A 27,947-nucleotide genomic window follows, 5' to 3' on the forward strand; every position below is an offset into this window, starting at 1 on the left:
ACAAGCCAGTAGGCCAGAAATATAAATGAATGTGGCTCTTCACTGGTTAGTGAGTTTGTGTGTAAGGTATTGTGGATGGGCAAGTGAGTGAATGCAAGAATGAGCAAATGAGTGGATGAATGGATGTACGCGTACAAGGCTGAGTAACAGAGAAAGTGCATGATTAGTGCCTAAAATCACTAAAGAATGATGAGGAAGTTTCAGTAAGAACCCACATCTTTTGCTTTTGTCAATGTGCATTGCTAAGGCCATGAATAGCAGAGATTTAACAGAATTCATTCACATTGAAAAATTCAAGGACTTGCTGCAAATTAACCTTGCTCATTCCACACCACTAAAGTGAAAAGAATGCTCTCTAGAATGTCATGAGGTAGAAGGCTCATTTTAGAATCCACTACTAAAAAAAGTTCGAGTTTGTGCATGGGACAGGTGGTGAATGGAGAATGAGTTAATGCGTGGATGAGTGCAAGGATGAATGAAGGAGTCCGAGCATGGATAATTAGCGAGCATTTGAATAGATGGATCAATGGGTATGTTAATGACTGAGTGAATGGTTAAAAAGTGATTCAGTGGCATGGCTAGATCAATGGGATAACTCATAAACATATAAATGCAAATCCACCTGCGTCAAACCACAGGATGAGGCTTTGGACAGTACCAGTGCTAAGGTCATATAATACCAAGAATTACCAATATTATGCCAATGCAAGCATTATACTAACTAGGGCTGGGAGACATCATGTTAGGTATCCCCACAACATAAAATAAAAATTATGTCAGTGCAAGCATTACATGAGAGGTGAGCACCACTGTGTCAGGATGTCCCCAACATGCAAGATTGTAGATTCTCCAAGTAGGTAGGTAAAGAGAGAATCTGGATTTCATTAAAAACACGGAGGCTAGCATTATGCAAACATATCTTTTATTACCAGCTCCAAGCAGCACTTTAAAGCAAACATCACCAACATCAAAGATTCCAGAACTAGAATGTCCCTAAGCCTATATAACTCCCATCACAGCAGCCATTTTCCTCTTTTAGGCTGCTCCAGTCCCATGACTCAAAACATTTTCTTCACGAATGAACAAATTATTCTCCTCTTCTTTTCCTCCTTTTCTATTGGGAGTCTATAATAAAACAACAAATGAAAAAATATAAAATGTTCTTTTAACATCATATTCTCCAAATCACATTCTCTCCAGATCACAATATTCCTACTTATTACGCTCGCCGCCAAATACTCACCTGGGAGGGAGAGATAGTGCTAGCTTCCGTGGGTTTAATGAAATCCAGATTCTCTCTTCACCTACTTGGAGAATCTACATTCCATGTCAAGACAGGCGGCTAGCATTGTGCATGTTCAAAGCTGTGTTAAAACCACACACAATCCATGTTCCACAGGCTTCAATTAATACCTCGCAAATACATCAGCATTTGACCAGTCAGCTGCATGCAAAATCTCCTCTAACTATCCACTAGATGTTAACACATTACTTGCCATAGCACCTCTCACTGAATGTGCTCCATACCTCTCCAGATCAATACCAGCTTCAAACATGCAAGACCTTATCAAACGGGCAATAGTTGCCGAAATTATTGGCCTGAAAGGCTTTACATAGGAAATCAACAACTGATTATATCCATCCCTTCTGTAATCCTCCATTCTATTCTCATATTCTCTCATACATCCCACAACACGCAATTTAGGATGGTCATCAAACTTTGGGTAGAATATAGAAGGCATAGGGGTTGATTACGATGGCGGAAGGCCTGCCACCGCCAGCTGTGCGGTGGCGGACCCTCCACCGTTGGACAGCAATTTTCCCCCGCCAAATTAGGATGGTGGGGGGGGGCAGGGAGGGGGGGGGCGGACTGTGACCGCGACTGTGGCAGACACAAAGACTGCCCGCCAATCGTTCCGATTGCCTGGCTGAGCGGTCAGCATCTGTGAAATGGTGGCACCGCCCGTCCAATTACCATTTTTTCTAAGCACCAACATATGTCTTCCTTGTCCCTTGTGCCCAAGACTCCCTGAGTGACCCTTAAGCCTGCTGCGAAAGTCATGCAATTTGCACCCCTCCCCTGAAATCTTCCAAACAAGAAGGCTCAAAGCTACCCCCAAGACCAAATAATGTAAAATCCCTTACGGCCCTAAAAGAACATCCTCTGACTCTGGAAATTAAAAGGGTTCCTCTATTGCCAATTCCAATAGCCCTGGAAACAAAGCCTGTCCCGCCCCAAAAGGCATCACAAAAATTACTTGACATCTCTGCCTCCACGCCATCAACAATACTCTCGGAATCACTGGAAAAGGTGGAAATGCATACCCCTGCACCTACCTCCAATCCTGCTGAAACGCATCCACCTCTGCTAGAGGTTCCGGTCTCCAACTGTAATTCCAGCTCAACTGGAATGATAGCCTTGATGCAGACAGATCCAACTCCAGAAAACCTCAAATCTGACATAACCTCTGAAATATGTGTACGTTTGGCTTCCAATCACTGTAATCTTTCAGATGTATGGAATTCCAATCTGCCACCAAATTGTTCTGACCTGGGAAATACTCTGCTTGAAACCCAATCTTTTGTTCGAGACAATAATCCCAAATCTGCTTTGCAACCGTAGTCAAATTCCTCGACCAGCTTCCTCCCAAGCGGTATATATACCAAATCGCTGAGACATTGCCCATCTTCATCAAAACATTGACGCTCCTCAACTTTTTTCCAAAACTCTGCAGAGCAAAAAGACCTGCCTTAATTTCCAAACCATTTATATGCTCTGAAGTCTCCTGCTAAGACCATGATCATCCTTATACCTTTCTCCTCGAGAAATTTCGCCAAAGGTCTCAAAAGCTTGGTAAAACACCAAGGTGCCAATGCCAATCCAAATGGATGGCATGCAAACTGATAAAGAACCCCTAACCACCTGAAATGTAGAAACCCGAGACCCTCCCTCACTATCGGAATTGTAAAATATGCATCCTTGAGATCCAATTTTACCAACCAATCTTTCTCCTGCAAAATATCCCTCAATAGATGGATCCCCTCCATTTTGAAATATCTGTAAACAAGAAACTGATTCAACTTTCTCAAATTTATCACAGGCCTTAAATCCTTGTCCTTCTTTCTGACCAAAAAGATTGTGCTCACAAAACCCTGATCTTCCTTGCACACTCTCTCTATAGGTCCTTTTTGTAACATTTCCTGCACCTCTACCACTAAATTCTGTTGCTCCTCTTGAAAGACTAAGCGCCTTGGCTCCCCTATCTGCCTTGCATCCTTTCCGAATTATAAAATATACCCTTGAACTACGAGAATAAACCACAGATCTTTTGTTAAAATCCTCCCAATTGTTCACAAAACACCTTAATTTTCCCCCTACCTTTTTTGGGGGAAGAACCAAAAGGAACCTTCATACTTACACTGAAATCCTTGAGCAAACTGTGCTCTTCGTCTCGAATGGCGTGTCCTGCTATTTCTTTCCCTATGGTGATACATACACATGCTGGATTGAAAACCTCTGAATTTACCACGACCCTGGTATTGGGATTGGAACGTTGTGGAAGAGCGTCCAGGGAAACGTCCCCTTGCTGGGACCTGATGAAAAACACTTCTGCCAAACACTCTTCTCAGAGAGGTTTGAGCCTTGTCTAAACTGGTGAAGGTGGACACTTACTTCCCTACAACCTTCACCAAATAAATAACCCTTAGGTTATTTATTTGGGCCTCTACCAGAATCGACTTTGGACAGATTAATAACACATGTACGAAATCCTGCCATCCTCCATTACATAAATAAAAAATTTCTGTGGAATTATCCGATTTGTCCCATTTAAAAGTCACGGTCTTAGGGGAAGGATCCCTTGCCTCATCAAAATTATGGTACACCTGACCATGCGCTCTAAACTTATGTACCATTGTGGAGTTTTATATTGTTGACTGTCTGCAAAGTGTGCATTATGTTTTAGCCGAGAGCAGTGGTCTAAGTCTAACTCACAGCTTAATTTTGAGGTCAGGTTCTTTAGATAGAGCTTCAGATGTGAGGGAGTCATAGATTTCAATAGTGCAATTGTGCAACCAGACTGGGTTAGTGCAATATTTAAGTTCTTATTAAAAGTATGGTAAGATGCATCGTCTTTAAAAGTCTCCAATTTCAGCATATGCCTTATGGTCCTTGGTTTGCATGTAAAAGCTTATAGGCCCGGCGGAGTATGTTTATTATAGCTTTTGCAAACACGCTGTCTATGGATAGCTCCAGGCGAATTGCTTGGACGGGGACTGACTACTTGACTCTTAGCAATTTACATAGTAGAGTCCCTTCTTTTATATTTAGTCGGTGCCATGCCTTAATCAGGATATATTCCAGAGCATATAGTAAAATTGGTGGTATCTTTGAGCTGTAGACCTCAAGCATAGGAGCAAAATATCTGTTGCCTGAGGAGTAGTAGAATCTTAGTAGTCCGCCAATGAGGGCTTCAGCTTTTAGGCTGATATTTCCAAGGTGGGGCGAATTTTGTAAGGTCTGGGTGAAAATTCTCCACAAGTAAACATATTATTTAACAACCTCTAGAGGTTTCCTATCTTATGTCCAGTTATAGTAAAGGTAGTGCTTTCTACCTCTAAAGGTGAGGACTTTAGTTTTAGCGGTATTTGGTGTAAGATAATTGTCTTTAGCATACTTATCTAGAGCATTAAGATTTCTTTGTAAACCTACCGGTGTAAGATCCATTATTACTACATTGTCAGCGTACATTTGCTTTAGGCCATTCCTCGTAGCAATAGGCCCTGTCAGCCCTTATTCAACCCCCAGCTGAACTTTGCACCGTGTTGCAAATTTGTAATGCCATGATTATGGTGAGCAGGTCTTTTAGTATTCCAAGCATCCCTAGCTCTTTCCATAGAGTTAGCCTATCTACACGGTCAAAGGCAGTGGTAAAATCAACAAAGACAAAATAAACTGTTTGCTTCTTCATTCCTACATATTTGTCTATGACTGTTTGCAAGACTGTGATGTAATCTGTCACAGAGTGCTTTGGTCGAAAGCCAGCCTGAGTCATTGGTATTGCTCCTGTAGAAAATGACCAATCTTGCAGATGTTCCAGCACGCATTTAGCAAAGATCTTCCCTGTAGCATCCAGGAGGGCTATCTGTTGATAGTTATTGGGGAGTAGTCGGGAATCTTTTATCAAGATGGGCACCACGATGCTCCCTTGCCATGATTTTGGAATTCTCCCAGTGGAAAGACAGTGGGAGAATACCGGAGCCAGAAACTTACTCCAGTCTTCAGGGTTGCTTTAAAGAACTTTAATGGGGATTTTATCTGGGCCTATTGCTGCAGTTGATCTTGCTGCCTTTACGCATAGTGCTATTTCTTTTGCCGATGGCGCTATCATATCAGGAAACTTTTTCTCTTTTCTGTACCCAGGTTGTATTCAATTTGCCAGGCCATAAAGATTTGGTTTACAGAGCTCGAGGAGATATTTTCCCCACTCCGATGGTGAAACTGGAGAGGAGTTACTAGCTTTCCGTATGCCTGTTGCTTCTGCTACAATCCTCCACAACTCCTTACTGTTTTTTTGGTTCACTGCTATTTGAATGTCCACTCAGTTTTTGTCAATTTGTGCACGCCAATGTTTTCTCCTTTACAATCCCTTTCTGTCCGGCTACAGAATATTAAAAAAAATGCAGTCTAATCAATTTGTTTAACTTAGAGGCTACGCTTTCTGGATGGTTTGGGGCTAATTGACCCTTACGCATTCCGCACCTAGCTGTGCGGGCGGTCAATGGGACCACTATCTAGGCAATTGTGTTCTCATAAGCTGCTATCGGGTCGGGACAGTACTTCCGCAAGTCAATATTTAAGAAATTGATTTGGAGTTCTACTTTATTCGCCCGTTCTTGAAGTGGATTTCTATGGTTGAATTTTGTTGTGACAGAGACCATGTATCAGAGGGTTGTAATGGGATCTCAGTTGTCAATAACAGAATTGTATGGTTTCTTACTTTTGTGGTTTAAACGGTCAGGGTTTGCATCATCCCATGGAGATCCAGACTGCAGATTACATAGTCAAGAATGGATGTACTAGATGGTCCCTTTCTGGTATAAGCTGCGGGAATGTCCCCTTCCGTCCTTCCGTTTAGTATAAGCCCATTTAAGGCCGTCACCGAGGTGACTAGCATTTTCCCTCTTTTGTCAGCCTTGATCTCTGAAGGGAATAACGGTGATGGAATTGACACCATATCCTCATATGCGTAAGTGCTCCATTCAGACAATAAAGTATCAGGAATTTTTCCACTGAAGTCCCCCGTTATCAGTAAGAAGGAAATCCTTTGGAATCTATAACAGAATCAATTTTGGGAAAAACTTTGATCATTAGATGGTCATTCGCAGCCCCCGGGGGATATAAACATTAAGATAAGGAAATTGTGCTTGGAGTCAGCAGTCTTTTTCTTATACTTAATCTTCATACATTGGATATTTGGCAGACACATATTAACTACTTCCTGATCCCAAAATTGATCTTCCTTCAGTAAAATTGCAAGGCCTCCTTCTGCGTGGGCCCTTCTCACTGCCTCCGTTGGGAGATCAAATATAATGTAGTGGTCAAAGGATGCTAATGCCCATGTTTCTTGCAAAGTCACAATTGACGGTGAGTTTTCTAAGATCAGTGCTAGTTTTCCAGGGCCTTTCCCAGCTAAATTCCATGATGCAATACTTAAAGATCTGCTAAAAGGGAAGCTTGTTTTCCTTGCCCGGCTTATGGCTATTTAGATTTTTAGATATCCAAGACCAAGAAAGATTATGGGACTGAGACCTAAGTTTTTTTTGGGTGAGGACCAAGATTCATCGTTCCCCGTCACTTACAGAAACGGTAATGTTTTTCGCTTCCATGTCTAGTGATGAAAGTTATAAATTAAACAATATATCCTATCCTACTACATAAAAGTCACTTCTGCTAAACTCAATAGATTCACCTTATTTTCTTTCTTTTCAACTTCCCGCACTACAGCTGTCCTTCCTAAGCTGCCGGCTGTCAAAATGCTAAGAAACAGCTGTTTTGAAAGTTGGGCTTGGATAAATATTGTCACATCCTTTTCCAAAATGGCCATTGTTATCTTCAATCCAATTGAATCCAATGCAGAGACTTAACTTTTTCAAAATGTCTCTGAAGCAACGTCATCACGTGCGCATGCGTGACATCATCACGCTCGCCATTAAAGAAGCCTCCGAGGAACAATCCTGTTTCTGATGCGCCCTCAGGAGACAACACGTGATCCCTGCTGCGCAAGCGAAGAAAAGCTTGCGCAAGCACAGGTCTGTGCTCAAAAAACATTACTGCAGCGGAGCACAAGCCCAAAACAGCCACTCGTGCCCCGTGGTAAAATTCACATATTCCAAGTGTAGCAGGACTATTGTACCATAATCCTCTCATCCCGGGCACAAGTGGGGGCTGAAGCTTCAGCAAAACCATATTCAAACTTGTCTGTTTAAATAATTTCAACATATGTTCCAAAATTTAGTTTTATTCCACTTTTCCAAACAAATTTCTCATGTTTTTATCACGTTACTGTGGAAACTTTTTCATCAAATTTCAAATTTTCCAACTTTCAAATTTTCCAATGCATTTCGGTGCCCCATGCACCTTCATCAGGAAATCTGAAACCATACAAATAAGGCATCTTTATATACTGTACAATTCAAAATAATACATAACACTGGTGGTTACATGTGTATCACATAAAGTTCATCTCTAGCCCTGAAAGGTTTTTACCTCAACTCCTTATATTAGTAAAACGTCAAGATGTAACATTTATTAGAAAGTTTCTACAATCAATGATATTGTGGTGGATACAAACGAACCGTTTAAATAAAGGTTACTACGCACCAAATATCGCTATGCAGTTGATTGACGGGTTGGTGTTACTATCGTACTAATTCAATGCCGCTGTTCGGCTTGCATCAAAAGATTCATAAATTCAATGCCTTCAACCCTCCTCATGAGTTAAATGTTATTTAGGTGCGAATAAATAATTTTTGACTATGGCATAGTCAAAAAATAGCCCAATCGACAAGTAAGGTAATGCGCATGCGCAGATTAAGGCATTGCGCTAAAATGAGGCCTCTCTAGGCTTCCGTAACTGAGAAGCCCATGTTACTTGCAGGGGTGAGAGCAACCGAATCGAAGTTAAGGACCGGCGGGTCAAGTGAATGTTTGAATAGCTAGGCGCTTATTTATTCGCACCTAAATAACATTTAAATCGTGAGGAGGGTTGAAGGCATTGAGTTTATGAATCTTTGATGCAAGCCGAACAGCGGCATTGAATTAGTACGATAGTTACACCAACCCGTCAATCAACTGCATAGCGATATTTGGCGCGTAGTAACCTTTATTTAAACGGTTCGTTTGTATCCACCACAATATCATTGATTGTAGAAACTTTCTAAGAATGTTACATCTTGACGTTTTACTAATATAAGGAAGTTGAGGTAAAAACCTTGCAGGGCTAGAGATGAACTTTATGTGATACACATGTAACCACTAGTGTTATGTATTATTTTGAATTGTACAGTATATAAGATGCCTTATTTGTATGGTTTCAGATTTCCCTGATGAAGGTGCATGGGGCACCGAAATGCATTGGAAAATTTGAAAGTTGGAAAATTTGAAATTTGATGAAAAAGTTTCCACAGTAACATGTTGATACAAACATGAGAAATTTGTTTGGAAAAGCGGAATAAAACCAAATTTTGGAACATATGTTGAAATTATTTAAACAGACAAGTTTGAATATGATTTGCTGAAGCTTCAGCCCCCACTTGTGTCCGGGATGAGAGGATTATGGTACAATAGTCCTGCTACACTTGGAATTGTCTGACACTCCCTGAGAGGAGGAGATTTCCTGGAGCACGGATTAATCTTACTAAGATACAGGCTGTGCACATCCCACTACTTACAGTTAAAATTCACATATTCGAGGAGGAGCTACGCGGGCATCCAAGATGGTCGCGTGAGCAGGGAGCTCCCGAGACCGCGCCACCCTCTTGCATCTATCCTTTCAATATCCTGACTATCTCTATGGGCTTTTGAAGTTCTACTCCTGCTGATCCTGGTACACTTTCCAGGGCCGAGATCGGACTTCGGGAACCATTTCTACATCGTCATTTACTTTCTGGCCTAACCCCGGACGGGACCGGGGTCTCTGCTGCTCTGCCTGGCCGAGACACAATTCAACAACAGCGGTCACTGGACATCTACTCCACCGGTGTCATTGTCACTTTCACTTTCGGTTTCCCTTCTGTCTCTAATTGACTGTCCTGGACGTACTTCTCATTCCGGACTGCGGTGGCCTGACCCGCTGTGCATTCCGGCCATAACCCTGGTATCACTGGCTATGATTTTGGACAGAATTACTGCTTTGGCGACCTAAAGATCACTGCCATTCACACCAGGTCCAGAGAGGCCTTCGGGGCGCGGCTTCCAATATGGCGACTAAACCTGAAATTGAGAAGCGCAAGACAAAGGTGCCGACTCGTGGGGGTTCAGTTCAGTCCAACGTCATGGACCGCTATACACAACCGAAAGGTTTCCCCAGTGCTGCTGGCCGTAGTCTTGAGGACCCGAAGACGGACCTGGCAGCGACATCGGAGGTCTCCCTCCAGGATCTCATGCGCGCCATCGCTGCGATCAAGACGGATATGGGACTCCAATATGAGGCCATTGTCTCGAAGATAGACACGGTGGCGGTTGATGTTACCCCTCATAAGAGCGGACTTGGCTAAGACCAATGAGAGGGTCAAAGCCTTGGACCTTAAGGCCTCCAGTCTTGTCACTGATATGGCGGTCGCGCAGTCGGAGATCGGCAACCTGCGGTCATCACACGATCTGATGGCTAGACGTCTGGAGGAGTACGAAAATAGGGCCCGACGTAACAACATTCACTTAGTCGGGGTACCTGAGAACAGTGGTGACACTAGCGTTGACCTTCTAGTGGAGGACTTAATTGTGGCTCACCTTGCTCCCGCAGGCCTCAGTAAGTTTTTCGCGGTCGAGCGTGCGTACCGCTTCCCGGGTGGACAGACCAAGCCGGGGGCTCCCCCGAGGCCTATTATCGCTAGGCTCTTCCACTTTCGGGATAGGGACGCTATCCTCCAGGCCTCTTGGAGACATGGCCCACTGAAATATGAGAACAGTTCTATCTCTATCTATCCTGATTTCACTCCTCAAGTGCAGCGGCAGCGGATGGGATTCCAGGGAGTGAAACGTCGATTGAGGGACTTGGGACTTAAGTATGCGATGCTGTTTCCAGCTCGACTTTGCATCGAGTATCAAGAACGCACTTTCTTTTTTGATCGGCCAGACAGTGTTGGCGACTGGTTGGACTCGCTGCCTAAGATGGATACTGGGAGTGGAGGCCCCGGCGGCGCGGACGGAGGTGCATCGGCACAGGAATGACATTTTGGTTCTCGGTGTCTGGTTTTGGGTCGCATTTACCGGCTGAGGTTTTGCTTCTATTTCCTTATTATTGCTTTAGGCCCGAGGGTGGTGCGGGGTGGGGACTGTCTCTCTTTTCCTCCTCCAGGGTTCTTTGTGTAGAGTTTTATGAAGGGGTGACAGGCACACTGCAGTTTGGGGTGGCTTCTTAGTCAGCAGGGGTGCAGGGTGGGGGGTGTTGTAACGGGTTGTTGGTTGGGGGTTGAGGGGGGGTGTTATTGTTTTTGTGTATGTTTTTCTCACATGGTATAATCTCTTTCGCTATTATCCTTGTGTTCTTGGGTTTTGAGGGGGTGGGGCTCGGGGGATGTGCTGGGACAGGGGGGTCATTTGAAACTGCTGTCTTGGAACGTTAATGGTCTGGGTGATAAGATTAAACGTGGAGTTGTACTTCAATTTATTAGACGTCATTCCCCTGATATAGTCCTGCTACAGGAGACCCATTTAATAGGGAACGCTTGTAAGGCTCTTGATAGACGAGGATATCGGTTGGCAGCGCACGCTGGGTTCACATCTGGCTCCAGAGGAGTCGGCATAATGGTTAGATCCTCTTTACCCCTTGAAATTGATGAAGTTGCCCTTGACGATAGGGGTCGCTATGCTGCTGTTTCTGAACGGTGGGAGGGGAAGATGCTCACAATTGTTGCTGTCTATATCCCTCCGGGGCTTCAGGTTACCACCTACGCTGATCTTGGAAGAACTCTCTTAGGGCTTCCGGATGGTATTCTTATACTGGGCGGGGATTTCAATTCGGTGGTGTCGGGTGAGTGTGACTGGCTACCCCCCAGGGTCTTGCCGGCGTCTCAACTGTGGCTGCCTGAGTTGCTTGAGACTTTCGGGTTGGTGGATGTTTGGCGGATGTTGAACCCCACGCAGACGCAATACACGTTCCACTCTGGAGCCCACAGCAGCCTCTCGAGGATTGACTATTTTCTGATGTTGGCTGCCCATACCCCCTTGGTGCGTGGGGTTCGCCATCTTCCCAGGGGCATTTCTGATCATTCCCCCTTGATGCTTGAGGTTTCGGTGGGTTACTTTGGTGTGAGCAGGATTCCCCCTATTCATCCCTGGCATTTTAGGAACCCCAAGCTCCGTTCTGCACTTCTCAAAGCTATTGACTGTTATTTCAATGAGAATGAGGGGTCCGTCTCTTCCCCTATTTCCTTGTGGGAGGCCTTCAAGACTGTAGTACGGGGTTATGCACTGTCCTTTATTGCTGCTGATAAGAAGGCCAAGAGGGAAAACTTGTTGCTCCTTGAGGCCGAGATTACCTCGCTCGAGAGCGACTTGGGTGGTGACGATACCCCTGCAATCTTGCACTCCCTAGCTCTGAAACAGGCTGACTATAGGGCCCTGGTGACAGATGCTGCTAAGGTAATGCACAGGAACCAACTGGGCAGACTCTATAATGTGGGAGATAAGGCTAGTAATCTACTGGCGTGGTTGGATAAGTCTGAGAGAATGAGTTGTGTGGTTCCAGTGATCACCCGTGTGACTGGGGAACGCGTGACTGACCCGGGTGAGATTGTTGAATGCTTTGTGGACCATTTTCAGATGGTATATCGATCGGTGAGTGATAGAGACGAGTCTGACTCCTGCTTGCTTTTGCGTGATATTGCGCTGCCCTGTGTGTCGGACGAGGATCGGTCAGCTTTGGATGCCCCTTTAACGGTAGATGAGGTTGCTATCGCTATACGATCCCTTCGTTCGGGTAAGGCTATGGGGCCGAATGGTTTACCCATTGAGCTCTACAAGCTAGGACCTGATAAGATGGCGACCCACTTGTGCAATATGTTCGTAGATGCCTTTGAGGCTGGTCTCCTCCCCCTTGATCAGCGTCTGGCCACTATAGTCGTCATCTACAAGGATGGTAAGCCTTGTGACCAATGCACTTCTTATCGCCCCATTTCTTTGCTCAACCTGAACCTAAGATCCTGGCTAAAGTGCTAGCGAATCGCTTGCTAACGGTGATCTGCGACCTGATCCATCCGGATCAGTCCGGTTTCATTCCTCATCGGAATACGGCGCTTAATCTCCGTAGACTCCATCGAGTTCTCGCAAGAGCTGGGACGCTGACCGAACCCGCCATCTTGGCCTCGCTGGATGCCACTATGGCCTTCGACACTATCGAGTGGCCTTATTTGTGGGCGGCCCTTTCGAAGTTTGGTTTTGGTCCTAACTTTATTGCGTGGGTGCGGCTCCTGTATGAATGTCCATTGGCCCAGGTGGTTGTTAATGGCAGAGTCTCTGGATCGTTCCCGCTTGGGCGTCGCACCCGACAGGGTTGCCCGCTCTCCCCCCTCCTCTTCGCTTTGGCACTGGAACCGCTGGCGGCGTGGCTCCGGTGGGAGCCCTCGATTAAGGGGATCCGGTGGGCCCCAGATCTCGAGGATCACGTCTCCCTATACGCAGACGATATTCTCCTTTATTTCACTTCACCTCAGAAGTCCCTTAACGTGCTCTTTGATGTCCTCACCTCCTTTGGGAAGAACTCAGGGCTCATCATCAACTGGAACAAATCATGTATTTATGTTATAGCGGGGGAGCTGCCTCCGCTGCCCCGTAGATTCCCGATCCAGGTGGCGGAGACTGGGTTCAAATACCTGGGAATTTTCCTGGACCCCTCTGTACGTTACGACCGCAATTTATATGTCCCTCTTCGGCGCCTCAAACTGGACGTCCGGCGGTGGCGCGGCTTGCCCTTGTCCCCACTGGGGCGTGCGGCTCTTTTTAAAATGATGTCCCTCCCTAGATTTTTATACGCCCTGCAGAATTTTTTCGATCCTGTTCCCTCTCGTTATTTTCGTGAGGTTGAGGGGCTCCAGAGGCAATTGATTTGGGACGGACGGGCTCGTATCTCCTTATCTAAACTCACTTTGCCATGGTATGATGGTGGCATAGCCCTTCCGGACATGAAACGCTATTACTGGGCCTCTCAGTTGAGCGCGGTCAACCATGTAACGTACTCCCCGGGTCCCGTCCCAGCCTTCGCAATGGACAAATTCCTGTTGCCGGGCGGTAACTTTAACAGGGCTTTGTACTCAAAGGAGCCACTCCGACTTCTGACCGGACATACAAAATGTGCTCTGCGTGCGTGGAGAGATGCGACTGTGGCTACGGGCTGGGGTGATAAGATGACGCGGATGACTCCATTGTATGACTCTGAGAGGTTGGGCAGCCTGTGGCGGTCGAAAGGGTTTGATAAGTGGGATACGATCGGTATTAGCAAGGTGGAGGATCTCTGGTCCAAGGGCACAGTTAAGTCCTTTGATGCCCTTAAGGTGGAGTACCAGCTTGACGACAGGGAGTATTTTCGATATCTTCAGGTGCGCCATGCTCTGATCTCTGTGTTCCCTCCTGGGACGGAGATCCCCCAGTCGTCACCGCTCGAGGACCGTGTTCTGGATGGCCACGTGCCTGACAGTACGATTTCCTTGATTTATAAAAAGCTCATCAACACCAGGGCTGATCTTTTTGTGCGGCTTCAGGCCTCCTGGATCGCGGATGGCCTGGAATTAGACGACGAGGATTGGCAGATAGCAATCGCCTCCCCCAAAGAGGTGGCTATTCCAGCTCGCCTTCGATTTGTGCAACTTAAGATCCTCCATCGAGTTTACATGACTGGTATGCGTCTGGTTCGAATGGGATGCTCGATTGACAGGTTGTGTAAGCGTGGTTGTGGCATGAGTGGCACCTTTCTACACATCATCTGGGAATGTCCGGTGGTTTCCACTTTCTGGTCCAGAGTGCATGACTTTATGGGGCGTGTCACCGGGGTCTCTCTTTTGCCTGAGGCTCGTCGTTGCCTGCTTAATGTCTGGGAGCCTACGGATTGCACGGCCGCTCAGACCTTCTGGGTGACTCTTGGCAACATGGTCGCCAAGAGGGACATAGCGCAACTCTGGGGTTCTCATAGGCCGCCTGGGATAACAGCCTGGAAGGAAAACATGGACTGGTGCATGTTTCGGGAGAAGACGGTCTATATGGCTCGGGCCGTCCCAGGAAGTGGGGCAGGATTTGGTCACAGTGGAATGAGTACCATGGGGATATTTGCACCCCTCCACTCGAGTATACCCTTGATGTTCCTTCATCCCCGTAATTGACGTTCCTGAAGACTGACTAATAAAACCTCTTTGTGATCCTTTTCACCATTCCCCTGCCCCTAGATATGAGTCGCAAAATTCTTTAGAGTCTGACTTCCTCCTCCTCCCCACACCGAACCCTAGGTATTGCTCTTACCATGTGAGTGTTTGTGATGTTTGTTGTTTGTTTTCATCAAAATTATAAAAACAAAACCTGGGTGATCCTTTCTTTATTGTATTTCGAAGCCGGTGCACCAATATGTTGCTATTTATGGTCTCCATGCAATGCCTTGTTGTCTGGTAGCCAGATGTCTCTTGTCATAGCGGCCGGCCCAATTGGGTTGTAGGCAGACGCTGTGTACTGTGCAATCTGAAAATAAAGGTTTAAAAAAAAAAAAAAAAAACACATATTCCCATACCTATTACACTTTAAGTTCCTAAAGCCTATATATCTATCTACCTACTGCTGGTACGCTAAAAGAACCCATAAATTGGGTCAGTTCAAACATACAGTGGCGGTGCGTCCATTGGGGGCGTTGGGGCGTTGCCCCACTAGCCATGGACGACCGCACTACATCAATTCATGCATTTGAGAATGTTTTATCAAAGGCATACTGTCTGATTAAATTTCTGAGCGCACTGCGCGCTACCGGCCGGGACAAGCCCGACAGAATCGGGCATGGTATATGGAAGTGGGCCGTGGTGGGTGGGAGCGGGGCTGCGGCAGAGTGACAGGCAGCGCACAGGCAGAGGGAGCAGTGTCGGAGAGTGAGACTCAGACTACGCATGTGGAATGAAGGAGTACTCACAATTTTGTCTGGCCCGCGCATGCGCTGCAGTGGTAGACCTTCCCCCCCCCCCTCTTTAGCACAGGCACTGTCAGGCAGGGACCCGGCGCCCCCGGTCTCTAAAAGCGGTACAAAAGGTGGTGGTGATGGACGGAGCATCTGAATCAATCAAACACTCTCACCCAGTCAAAAGATCTGAGTTTAATCCATCACCGTTCTTTAGCCCACTCTGCCACCCCAGTTCAGACATGGCTATATGCAAATCAGTCTGACCCTGTGCCTCATGGGAACAGTCCAGCCCGAACTGCCAAGCCACTTCTTCCCTGGACCGGAAACAAGCTTCCGAGGACCGGTTTCTGGCATTCCAGCCGTCTTCAGCCGGGCTTGCTTGAATCCAGTGGCAAAGTGAGCAAGGGACTCACGTATGAGCATACCCTGCCACACTTATGGCGGCCAAAAGCGGTACAAAAGGGGGTGGTGATGGACGGAGCATCTGAATCAATCAAACACCCTCACTCAGTCAAAAGATCTGGGTTTAATCCATCACCGTTCTTTAGCCCACTCTGCCACCCCAGTCCAGACCTGGCTATATGCAAATCAGTCTGACCCTGTGCCTCATGGGAACAGTCCAGCCCGAACTGACAAGCCATGTCTTCCCTGGACCGGAAACAAGCTTCCGAGGACCGGTTTCTGGCATTCCAGCCGTCTTCAGCCCGGCTTGCTTGAATCCAGTGGCAAAGTGAGCAAGGGACTCACGTCTGAGCATACCCTGCCACACTTATGGCGGCCAAAAGCGGTACAAAAGGGGGTGGTGATGGACGGAGCATCTGAATAAATCAAACACTCTCACCCAGTCAAAAGATCTGGGTTTAATCCATCACCGTTCTTTAGCCCACTCTGCCACCCCAGTTCAGACATGGCTATATGCAAATCAGTCTGACCCTGTGCCTCATGGGAACAGTACAGCCCGAACTGCCAAGCCATGTCTTCCCTGGACCGGAAACAAGCTTCCGAGGACCGGTTTCTGGCATTCCAGCCGTCTTCAGTCCGGCTTGCTTCAATCCAGTGGCAAAGTGAGCAAGGGACTCACGTCTGAGCATACCCTGCCACACTTATGGCGGCCAAAAGCGGTACAAAAGGGGGTGGTGATGAACGGAGCATCTGAATCAATCAAACACTCTCACCCAGTCAAAAGATCTGGGTTTAATCCATCACCGTTCTTTAGCCCACTCTGCCACCCCAGTTCAGACATGGCTATATGCAAATCAGTCTGACCCTGTGCCGCTGGTTCCAGAGAGACTCTTCTACCCTCCGTCTCTGAAAGGTACTTTTTGTTACGGGCGTTGCTTGCCCGTCTGGTTTGCCCTCAATACTTCTTGGGAACAGATAAGATGGCCATATATCAAGGGAAAGTATACAAAATACGGATAAATACTTTCCAAGTCGGGAAACTCTGGTGCTATAAAGAAACATAGGATGTGCACCGCGCGGTTTGGAATTAAGAAAGTAAAAGGTTTAGAAAGAAGAACGAGCCCGTTCTTCCTTACAATTACTTGCGACTTGCAGCAGGAAAACAGCTTCTCCTCTGACCTCGCAGGCTCTTCAACGGCGCTGGGCTTGAACACTCTGACCTCGCAGGCTCTTCGTCGGCGCTGGGCTTGAACACTCTGACCTCGCAGGCTCTTCGTCGACGCGGTGAAACACAACTCTGACCTCGCAGGCTCTTCGTCGGCGCTGGGCGTCTAGGCAATAAATCCGGCGGGGACAACACCTTCCGCCATCACCAAGACTGCAAAAAACAATTGTCAAGCACCTTTCTGCTGCAAGGGAGGAGCCTATATAGGATCAGTCCGTTTTCCAGCCTTCCAAAGCCGCATTGCCCTCTGGGTCATGTAGTCCGTCCGGAGAGGACGCTCTATTTGACGTCTCTTTCTTCTGGCTGTGGTGGCGAGAGAGATCGCGACAGTACCCCCTCTCAAGGACAGCCATCCCGGCGGTCGACCCGGCTTACCAGGGCACCGCTCGTGGAATTGAGCAACCAGTTTCGGGCAATGCAAATGATCCACGGGTTCCCATGTCCTATCCTCGGGTCCATACCCTTTCCAATCGACCAGGTACTGGATCCTGCCACGCACCATACGAGAATCCAGGACCCTCTGAACCTCATACTCTTCCTGACCCTCAACCTCCAGAGCTTGAGGACGCTCCGGCAAACGCATACTCAGTGGACAGGGCCAGAGGAGGGACACATGGAACACCGGATGGATAGACCATGAAACAGGCAGGGATAGCTTCATTGCTACAGGATTCACAACTTCACAAATCCCATATGGACCGATAAACTTAGGCTTCAGTTTGTTAACCCCTTTCAGATGTAAGTTACGTGTGGAAAGCCACACCTTGTCCCCCACTTTATAAGCTGGCTCCTCGGACCTCTTCCGATCAGCAAAGAGTTTGTGAGCAGCTTGGGCGGTCTCCAAACAATTCCGAGCATCGATCAGGATGGCTCGTAAATGAGCATGATGCACATGTATGGTAGGAACCAAGGATTCCGCAGGCCAGTCGAATGGAAGCATGTTCGGATGGAAACCGTAGAGGCAGAAGAAGGGAGAACACCCCAAAGCGGTGTGAACAGCATTATTATATGCGAATTCCGCTAACCACAAAAGGGTGGTCCAATCCGTGGCATTTTGCAAGGTAAAACAGCGGAGGTATTGTTCTAATGTCTGATTCAGACGTTCGGTTTTACCATCTGTCTGGGGATGGTAGCTGGATGATAGTGGCGCGTCAATCTGCAAGATGGCACAGAGAGCCTTCCAAAAGTGGGATGTGAATTGCGTACCGTGATCAGTTATCAGCACACTCGGTAATCCATGCGCCCGCACAATATGTTGGAGGAATACCGTAGCCAACTCCACGGACGTTGGTAGACCAGGTAATGATATAAAATGTCCCATTTTTGTGAGGTGGTCTACTACTACCAAAATGACCGTCTGAGTGACGCAGGGAGGCATCTCCACAATAAAATCCATAGACAGTGTATGCCATGGTTTAGGAGGGATGGGCAATGGATGGAGGAAGCCCGATGGTTTAGTGTGGACTGATTTGCCCTGGGCACAAATCGCACAGTTCTTGACATATTCCTTTACATCAGTTCGTACACTCTTCCACCAAAAGGAACGCTCCACGTTAGCTGTGGTTTTGTATATGCCCATGTGTCCTCCCAATACAGAATCGTGTGCCCACTTCAACACCTGTTGTTGTAACGCAGTCAGGGGTATATACAACGCATGATAATGATATGCCAGGTCGTCTTTTGTGTGTCTGCGTTCTGGTGCCTCCTGTATCCAGGAGGGGATATCAATATCAGATAGTGCCACTCTAACATCTTCCAGAAAGTCCTTAGAAGTGATCAGGGCAATCGATGTTGTTGAACACTCTGCTTCCTTAAGGATATAAGGGGGTTCCTCAGGTTCAACTGTCTCCTCTTCTCCCAGACGGGATAAAGCGTCCACTTTTCCATTAAGTGACCCAGGTCTAAATTTGATCACAAAGTCGAAGTCGGAGAAGAACAAGGTCCATCTAAGCTGCCGTGGAGTCAAGGCCTTAGCCGTTTTTAGGAACAACAAGTTCCGATGATCCGTGATGATTTCAACAGTATGTAGAGCCCCCAGGAGATAGTGTTGCCACGCTTCACGCGCTCTTTTGATGGCAAGGAGCTCTTTATCAGTGATGGTGTAGTTCATCTCACAGGGTGTAAGTTTCCTCGAATAGTAGGCAACCGGGTGGAGCTGCCCTGTGGTGGGATGTCGTTGGGATAAGACCCCTCCGAGGGCGAATTGGGATGCGTCGGTCTCTAGGACGAATGGCAGCTGAGGATCTGGATGTCTGAGAATGGGGGCTTGAGTGAACCTCTCCTTCAGGAGCCGAAAGGATATGTCTGCTTCTGCTCCCCATATGAAGGGTACGTTCTTTCTTAAGAGGGCTGTGATGGGATGTATGGTCTTGGAAAAGTCCTGAATAAAGCACCGATAATAGTTGGCAAAGCCAAGAAAACTTTGCACAGCCTTAACGTTCTGCGGAGTCTTCCAGTTAAGAATAGCTTCAACCTTGCTCATGTCCATCCTGAACCCTTAGGCATCAATAATGTACCCCAAGAAGGCGACTTCTTGGACATGGAAAAGGCACTTTTCCAATTTAGCGTACAACAATTTTGTTGGAGCTTTCTCAACACGGTCTTCACATGGGCGATATGATCTAACATAGTTGATGAATAAATCAAAATATCGTCGATGTAGACAACGCAGTAAGACTCCAGACACCCTCTTAGTACCTCGTCCATGAAGAATTGAAAGGCGGCCGGGGCGTTGCAGAGACCAAAGGGCATTACCCTATATTCAAAAAGACCGAATTTGGTCCTCCACTCATCTCCTTTCTGTACTCTTACAAGATGGTACGCTCCCCGGAGATCGAGCTTCGTGAAGTAACGTGCTCCCTTCAATTGATCCATCAGGACTGGAATCAGGGGGAGGGGATAACGGTTCTCTATTGTCACCTTGTTGATGGCGCGGTAATCTATACAGGGTCTTAGCTCATCACAGTCCTTCTTGGCAATGAAAAACATCGGCGAGGAAGCAGGGGAGTTTGAGTGTCTGATAAACCCGGTTGCCAAGTTGTCCTCAATATAGGTTTTCAAATATTGGGTTTCCTTTTCCGTCAGTGCATACACCCTGCTGCAAGGAATATCCGCTCCCGGGACCAGGTCTACACGGCAATCATAGACCCTATGGGGTGGTAACTGGGCAGCCTTTTGTTTGTCAAATAAGGCGTGGTACTCTAGGAATTCAGCAGGAAGAACCGTGTCACAACAGAACATCTTGAGGGTGCATGCATTCGCCAAGTAGGTGGCTGGTGAGGGTTCAGTAGCTACAGGAAGGAACTCCTGGTTCCTACAATGTGCCTTACAATAGAGAGAGTTCATACTGAGGGTACGGGATGACCAGCTCACAAAAGGATCATGCAGGGTGAGCCATGGCATACCCAGGATAAGACGAAATTGTGGTGAGTCGATCAGGTCGAATTGGATATGTTCTTGATGATCCACCCCGAACGCCATAAACAGTGAAAGGGTGTGATATACCACCGGGCCCGATGAAAGGACTGTGCCGTCCACCCCCTTCACAGTTTCGGGTGTAAGCTTCTTTTCGCAAGGGATGCCTATCCGTAATGCAAAGTCTTGGTCGATGTAATTTCCAGTGGCCCCAGAGTCCAGGAGGGCATCAATCTGTAATTTGTCTCGAGAAGTAATCCATAAAGACACACTAACATTCATATGGGCCACTGCTGGATGGAGGGTGTTAGCAAGAATAGGGGAGATCATGGAATGCTGGCATCTCAAATCAGAGACCTCCGTCTGATTTGAGATCTTCAGTTTTCCGACTGGTCTTCGGCCTTCATCGTGGCCTGGACTCGAGGAAGGGAAACGCGTCCTGGAACGTAATTACGAGCTCGGCATTCCTTGATGAAATGCCCTCCTTTACCACAATAAAGACAAAGTTTAAGTCGTCTCCTTTTATCCTTTTCTTCAGTGGTGAGGGGGCCTCTAATCCCTCCGATCTGCATAGGTTCCGACTCCTCAGGTGCTTTGGTTTTTTAGGTCTCGTGGTGTTGCAGTGCGAAGCACTGCCGCGAGTCTTATAGCTGCTGTCTGTGCCTCCAAGGGAGGCAGAGCTAGCTACAGACCTGTGCACGAACCGATTCTACTATGGGCACGAGCCGATTCAGGTCTGTGAACGCGCTTCACAGTGGATCAGCTCGCGCTCCACAGTAGATCGGCTTGTGCACGTTAATGAATGTGGAGCACGTCAGGCGCCCAAGGAACAATTATCACAGCATGAGACCCACTTATCACAGCATGTCAACAGGCGCCCCAGGCTGCTGGAGCACTTAACTATAATTAATGCACAGTTGAGTGCTCCAGCAGTGTGGGGCACCTCTCGGCATGATGTGATAATTATCATTATCATTGCAGGGCAGTGTATCGGACCCTGTGAAATATTTTCACTGAGGTGTTCCCTGGTGCATCACCCTTCCAAAGTCCACTCTCTGGCAGCAGACAGGACAGCAGCTCCTCTTGACAGCTCTAACCGGGAGGAGGGCAGTTTCGTCCTCGGGAAGGGCAGGGTAGATCCCTGGGAGAGAGAGAGGCGCGTCCGTCCTACCTGTACGAGTTTGTCTTGCAGGAAGAGGGCTGGGTGTTCCCTGCTCTCCTCCCCCCGGTGGGCCAGCCCAACGTGTTCCACCTGCGCCCGTCAGTATAGAGCCACTGCCGCCAGCGCCCCATACCGCAGCATGCCCTGCTAGAGCAGCAGGCCCGGAGCACCCCAGGTCCGGCCCAGCACCCAACGCCATGAAGAAGACACACTCCAAATCAGGCACCCTGACCCGGCTCTTTGGAAAGAAGCAGGCCAACGACAACCTCTTTGCCCCAAATCCACCCTGGATCCTACCACAGACTTCCAGCAAAGGAGACAAGAACACCCACGGTCAGTATAGCATTTATCATAAATCCCTCCTTCCTTCCTTTTTTTAAATAACATGTTCCTGTTTGCTTTTCAACCCTTGTGGAATTCTCAGTGGTGTCATTCAGTGTGTTTTGGTCTTTAATGATTGTCTTTTGCCTAATTGTGTTTGTTGTCCTCGGTCGTCTCCGAACTCTCGATGTTTCTAGGTCTGTGCGCAAGCAGCTAGTTAATCCAGGCGAGCTTGTTTTTTTTTTTTATCCATTTCACGGCGAGCAACTAAATCAAACAAGCATTTTTTTAGCTAGTTCTTGTTAATTTCTGCTGCTTGTACAGGGAAGCTTGCTCGGTGGTGACATGTGCTGTCTAATCTGTGTCTCTTGTTGAAATTGATTAAAATATTTTTACAAAGCAAAAGCCAGAACGTTTGACGTTGTCAATACTTGCTTAACGTGTGGGTCTGAGACTGTTTCTTTGTGGCCTTCTGGCTTCCTCCGTTCTTGCCTTAGGGTGGTGCTTTACATGCCAACTTAGATGTACCTTGTTTAAATGTGTAATCTCTTCAAAAGAAGATCTTCCCACTGTCCTATATGTTGAAGAAAGCAAAAACTTCAGTCCTGTAACACCTGGCCTCAAAACGTATCCTTTAATTCCAACTCAGAGTTTTCATTCCTTTCTGAATTTCCCATTCTCTGTGTGCCAGGGGTTTTGGATTCAGATCAATATGGATGAGAGAGACGATTGTGAGACAATATGGCCTCATCAATGGAAACAAGGGTGAGACAGGAATGAGAGTGAGAGTAAGGATGTTCCTATAGCGGCCCAGCATGCAGCAAGGTACCATCAAAAGGGCACATTTTTAATCAGCGGTGTTTACATTCCGGGGGAGGGGATTTGGTGTGGGGGCAGGGTACCCTATCCAAATTCCTTTGGTATAACCGGAAGAAATTTCAGCGGGCAAAGCATGTCATAAAAAGAAAATGTGCGGTTTTACCAGTCAGTTAGAATGAAACAGCACAGTACTTCTATTCTAACCTGGAAAACTAGCTTGGAATTGTCAGTGGTATTACTGTAAACATTCAATATCGGTATTTCACCTGGGACGTTTTACCAGCTAAAAAAATTCGGCCACCTAGAAATGAGGGATAAGGTGTTAATGGCCAGCTAATTAAAGATGGTCAATGGACACTTAACTAAAAGACTGATGTAATCTAAGGCAGAACAGCATTTTGCAGTGTTGTTTGTGTCAGGACTCTATTATGTGTTTTAGTGCTGCATGCATTATAGGCCCAGTTTAATACTAGTGTTGACTTAAGAATGTACAATCATATGCTGTGCATCTGAGGTGCAAGTAAAAGACCTTGAAGCAGAAGAGCGGGTCAACTTGACATTTTTAGGGCGAGCCTTCGTGATGCAAAGGGTCAGAGGTGTTAGTAAGCATTAGCAGAAGCATGCAATAAAGCCACATTTGAAAGGTGGCAGCTGCCAAACTGAACTCGGACTTCCTGTCCTTACAGTTTAGTGGGTTACCACCTGTTGCACAAAACTCGCAGGGCACACGTGTTTATCAGAGGGGCTGGACACGTTTCATCATTCCAATGTCGCTGAAGGCAGTTTCGTTGATTTGCACAGTGCTAGCACCTGTTGTCTGTGTCTGGCGTGAGAAAGCGCTATAAAAGGGTGTTATGAATTGTAAAGTGCTTGTTACGGTAACTATTAACCCTACAACGGTCTACTTTCAACCAGACTGCAAATCCCTCGCCAGCACAGCCCCGGCGGAAGCCTTACACAGGGCCCGTGCGTTAATACCCGCAACATACACGGTACAACACCCTGATATCTGCAAATAGAAACACAATAAAAGTCTGACCTTGTTCTTATCCTTGGGTCCGGGGACCCCTTCAGGTTCGCAAAGCCTTCTCAGGGGGGTCACTCACTGCTTGGAAAATTAAACAATATGTTTTGTTATTTTCACTTGATATAGCGCAATGACTCATATTGGCTGGTGTATCTGGGCGCTTAGACAACATAGCACAACCACAACTAAAATGTTATGTTATGTTATGTTATGTTATTATTCTTTTATAAAGCGCTATATCACCCCGAGGTATCTAAGCGCTCACAATGGACACATAACACTGGTAAGAACACGCAACCTCCCACTACGATGAACCCCAAGCTTCCAAGAAGAGCAGCGTCTTCAGGTGCTTTCTAAAAATGAGGAGATTAGTTTCTTTCCTCAATCTGACTGGGAGCAAATTCCATACTCGGGGGGCCATGCTGGAAAAGGCTCTGCCACCCTTGGATACTAAACTGAACTTAGGGCATGTCAAATTACACGCGTCAGCAGACCGAAGGGTCCTATTTGGCACATATTTAGTCAGTCGATCCTTGATATAGATGGGGGCTGAGCCATGGACCGCTTTATGAGCGATGCATAGACTCTTGAATTTAACTCTCTGAGCTATTGGCAGCCAGTGTAGATCCTGAAGTAAAGGCGTTGCCCTTGTGCGCCGAGGCTTATTAAAAATCAGCCTGGCCGCATCGTTCATCACTACTTGGAGTCTGGCTAAAAGATTGTTAGGTAGGCCCAGATACAAGGAGTTACCGTAGTCCAGCCGTGCCAAAATTAAGGCAGAAATAGCCAGCCTAAGGGTGGAGACGGACAGCAATAAGGAGAATTTCCGAAGCTGGTGCAGTAGACCGACGCAAGTGCCCACCACTGCCGACACCTGCTGTGTCATGGTCAGCAGAGCATCAATTTTGATTCCCAGACTTTTTACTGCTACCGCAGGTTCTGGACATGGCCCCAATTCAACTGGCCAGAACCGATCGTTCCATGGATCGGTAGCTGTGTTGACTGCCAAGACTTCGGTTTTGTCTGGGTTAATTTTCAACCAATTATCCGACATCCAGTTAATCGTAAATTTGAGAATGTCTTGCATTCTCAAATAGGCGTTCGAAGAGTGTTCAGTCTGGATCAGAATTTGTGTGTCATCCGCGTAATTGTAAACCCTACAGTTCAACTTATTTAGGGCTGCAATCAGTGGCTGTAGGTATATATTAAAAAGCAAGGGTGATAGAGCTGAACCCTGAGGCACCCCACATGTCAATTTGGCTGGACTTGACACGAGGTCAGATAGTTGGACTCGCTGTGAGCGATCTTCTAGAAAAGAAGTCAGCCAGGCCAGGGCCGTACCCTGGATCCCAAAATCCTCAACCCGCGACAATAGTTGACAATGGTTTACGGTATCAAATGCCGCGGATAAGTCCAGAAGGACCAGGGCACATGGATTTCTTTTGTCAGCCTTCAATCTCAAATCATCCAACACCGAAAGCATCACCAATTCGGTGCTGTGATGAGCTCTGAACCCTGCCTGATTGGGCTCCAAAAGAAGGTTGCTTTCTACGAAATGAGTGAGGGAGTGCAGGACATGTTGCTCTAAAATTTTAGAGAGAAAGGGTAGCTGCGAGATTGGCCTAAAGTTCTTAAAAACTTTTGGGTCGGCACCAGGTTTCTTTAAAAGGGGGATCACCCGTGCTTCCTTAAAGTTGTGGGGAACCCGTCCCTCTGCCAAGGAGCGATTCAGCAGGTTGAGAATTTTATCCTCCCTGCCAGGCCAGCCCAATTTAAAGATTTTGGGCGGGCAAGGGTCGGCTGGGGATCCTGATTTCACCCGATTCATTATGGTGAATAGCGACTCCGTTGTGAGAGCTGGAAGGTCTATTAACGTACCCAGTGTTGATCTCGGGGATATGAGGGGAGGCTCAATAGAACAGGGAAAATGCGAGGTTTGGCTAATCTCTACCATCAGATCCTTTATTTTATTCAAAAAGAAGGCCTGAAGGGGGCGTGGCTTAGCTGCCGCGCAAGATGGCCGGCTAGTTACGGAGCTCCGCCGCACCACCCGACCTCCTTGAAGATTCCCCGATGTGAAGGGGATTATTTACACCTCTTCTTCCTGGATTTTAGTTTCGGACCCTCCGGAGAACGCACGGAGCGCAAGAGCGGCTTTTCAATTGCCGTTTTTCTTCACTTTCTGTGATGTTCTTGCTGCTCCTCACGCAGCTGCCATTTTAGGCGAGCCACGATACACCGGACCTCCGCCTCCTCATCCAACCAGTGCTTCCTCGACTACCATGAACTGTTTGGCATCACTAACTTTGGGGGTGAGCATTTAAAGTGCATTTATGCTGCAATTTACTCTTTTTTGAGGCGTTTATTCAGACTTTTCAGCTATGAAGCTCCCGCTGTGAGACCTGTTTCCCCACACGCTTTGCCACTACAGCGCTCGTCATTGGGGGTATAATGCGACTGTTTTCCTCACTGTTTGCTCACTGAATGCCTCACAGCTTTTTTCTTCTGAGACAGGTTTTGTGCCTTTTGTTTTCTTTTCTACAATAATACCGGCACCCACACCATTCAGGACGCTGGCGTTTTTCAATGTACTTTACCTGCGCTTCCTCAGGTCTGGTTTTTGGCGCAATCTTGTCACACTCACCTGAAGTCTTCAAGGATATTGCTTTCCTCTTGTCAGCGAAACCCACAGAGATATGTTTTTGAATTTTCTTCTCTATCTCCAGTGACTGGCTTCCTTACTTCTACAGTGCTCTTTTGCATCATTCCACGCGCCTTGAACTTTATTGTTGTCTCCAGGGGAGCTCCCTATGGTATCATTACGTAAACCTAAGTTTCTCTTTGATCCTTCGGTGCGTTCTTCGGAGCTTTCTTCGCCTGCTGGGCCTACATTACCTCAGTCTACTAAAATGTCGACTTCTTCCTCTCAGCGTGCCCCCTCTGGTCAATCAATCTCCAATAGACCCTCTCCTCCGGCTCCAGCTGGTAAACGCCTCAAACAACATTCTCCCACACCGGATGACCTATCTTCCTCATCTCCTATTGATCAAATTTTGGAGGAACTTCGTGCAATGCGTCCCTTTATCGAAGAGACGAGCAAGGATATGCAGCTTCTGAAAGATAAATGGGAATCCATGGATGCTCGCCTTTCTTCTGTTGAACTACTCACCCCTGAGGTTCAGTCCAACACGCAACGCATTGTAACGTTAGAAAAGACTGTCCTCTCTCTGCAGAAACACACGGAGGATTTGGAAAATCGCAACAGAAGAAACAACCTTCGTATTTACAATCTGCCGGAAAATCTTGAGGGGGACGATCCAGTCTCTTTCTTCACTTCCTTCCTTCCGAAGTTTTTGGACATGCCTCCCTCTACGTCCATCAGTATTCAAAGAGCACATAGACTTGGCGCCAGACAATCTTCATCTGCCAAACCCCGTGGAGTTATTATCCTGTTTTTGAAGTTCACCGACCTTCTTTTGATCCTCTCGGCAGCACGAACCAAAAAACAATTGTCTTTCCAAGGTCAGCGAATTTACTTCTCTCAGGATGTCTCTAATGCTACTGCCTCCAGACGCAAGGAATTTCTGGCAATGCGTCCCTCTCTGCGTTCTCTTGGTGCACGTTATGGCTTATTTCATCCTTGTACCTTCAGAGTTACTCATCGGAATAAGACTTGGTCTTTTCAGGAACCTGGTGAACTACGTAATTTTCTTCTTCTACAAAATGAGGAAGAGATGGAAGCCTCCTCCTCTCCATCAAACAGTGGCTGAAATGTTTCTGTTGTATTCATGTTTTGCTCTCTAGCTCTCTTTTTTCTCTAGTTCTATGTACTCTTCTTGGCCTTTCTCTCTTGGTCTTTTCGTTTTCCTCCTCTTGAATTTTTTCTTTTCTTCAGTCTCCTTGACTACGTTCAACATTTCTCTTTTTCTATTTCTGGTTATGTTTCTCATGTATCTTGTTCCGGTTGTCCTTAATTAATTTCTTTTTCCATACACAGATCTTCTCTGATGTCCCCTTCACCATCTTGTTCAGTCCTTCGTTTCCCTTTTGTGAGGTCTCGGTGTGGTTCCGCTCCTGTTCCTGGTCCCCCCGTCTTGTAACGCATCACCACCTCCCCGCCTTCCCTTTGTGTATTACCCCCTTCAGGTATGTTTATTACAGTCATCCTTTTGGATTTGTACTGTCTTCTATGCCTTCTCTCTTTTCCTT

At 46.9% G+C, this 27,947-nt stretch overlaps 1 protein-coding gene across 2 annotated transcripts in view; it reads right to left on the minus strand.

Moving 5' to 3' along the window:
* Positions 1-27,947, minus strand: part of MORN2 (MORN repeat containing 2) — a 226,449-nt gene that overhangs the window by 107,840 nt on the left and 90,662 nt on the right. The gene's annotated exons all lie outside the window — the stretch shown is intronic.

This window comes from Lissotriton vulgaris, chromosome 6 (genome assembly GCF_964263255.1).
Source record: "Lissotriton vulgaris chromosome 6, aLisVul1.2, whole genome shotgun sequence".
NCBI classification, from domain to species: domain Eukaryota; kingdom Metazoa; phylum Chordata; class Amphibia; order Caudata; family Salamandridae; genus Lissotriton; species Lissotriton vulgaris.